The following is a 1,527-nucleotide window of genomic DNA, read 5'->3' as shown; positions in this document are numbered from 1 at the left end:
ATGTTAAGCTAAGTTACTGATGTGCACGTGTATCATCACCAAATAAGTGGCAAATTCAGTGTGAAGTTATGTTTAGCTGCAGGTCAACGTATCTTTATCGTTAACAGCCTATGAGAATTAGCCTTCCTTTAGGAAAATAACTAAAAAAGTATAAAGGAAAAAAGAATTAAATCAAGGTTTCGTACTTGTTGAATTTAATCAGTAGATTAAATCACTTGATTTAATTCCATGCACTCTGTTTAATATATTTTTACTCTTATCCATTGCAGAGAAATATAAAAGTGATATATAAATCTATGCAGACATTCTGTAATTTCACAATAAATGTTTTAATGTAAGTAATTACAAGAGACTAAAATGCTGATTTTTTAAATCCACAAATAAGACCTGCAAAATTCTCAGTCCCACATTAGGTGAATGCTAGTTAGACTCAGATAATTATTTAGTCTCATTCTAATCAGAGGCATAACTGGACACAAGACTGCCCTGTGCCCACAACGGTGTAGAGCATGGTGTCAGTGTCTTCACTACCAGCAGTGGGGCTGAGCTGGCACTGCAGTTGTTGCTATGTTTTTGCACACCCAAGGTTCAGTGTCCAAGCCTGGTGCCCAGATCATCGCCACCCCACCCCACCAACACACTACTGATTTTAATACTTCAATAGTCTCATGAAGTCTGTGTATAGACGGGGAAAACGTGAACTTGTGTTCCAAGAGCTTCATTAGTTTCCAAATGTGAGGGTTGTGAGGCTTTCATCTGTTTCCTGAAGACTTGCTGTTATTTCAAGAGCATTCTCATCAATTCAGTCATACTACTTTCTTCTTCTAATTCCAGCAGGGTTTATATGGGCCTGCCATGTTCCTTAGTACCTGCTATTTTTCCCCAAAGCTATGTTGTTCATGTCATAGAATTGATGTTGTCCAGAAATGTCATTGCTCAGTTAGGCAAGGATCTTTGAGTAGATGTGATATCTTTTATTAGACCAACTGAGTAGTTGAAAAAAAATTCTTAGCAAGGTTTCAGCCGCAGTCACCCTACTTTAGGCATAGGGAGTCTCTGCTGTTCTGAGACTCCAAGAACAGAGAGTTTTCTTGGAATCTCAGAACAGCAGAGACCCCTATGCCTGAAGAAGGGTGACTGTGCCCAAAAGCTTGCTAAGAACTTTTTTCCAACTACTCAGTTGGTCTAATAAAAGATATCACATCTACTCAAAGAAACTTGCCTGCCTATGTCCTAAGACCAAAACAGCTACAGACAAAAACCCAGCAACATCGCTCAGTTATATCTTCAGGACTTTAAGATGTTGGGAGGGTGTTGATCAATTTTTTAAGTAGAATATCAATTTTAGTTGGATATCAATTGCTTCATACTTAACTGTTATTCTGACATTATTAGGCCTGTGTAAAGCAGCTAGCATTTGCTTCAGATTCAGCCAATTCAGGGGACAGGGATTCAATTTGGTGATTCAAATCACTGTCCTGATTCAATTCAGCCAAATCTCTGAATCTCCAAATCAGCCAGGCCCAT

Source organism: Gavialis gangeticus, unplaced genomic scaffold, assembly GCF_001723915.1.
Source record: "Gavialis gangeticus isolate Ggan-Ray unplaced genomic scaffold, GavGan_comp1, whole genome shotgun sequence".
Lineage (NCBI taxonomy): Eukaryota > Metazoa > Chordata > Crocodylia > Gavialidae > Gavialis > Gavialis gangeticus.
Note: the sequence above shows the minus strand (reverse complement) of the source record.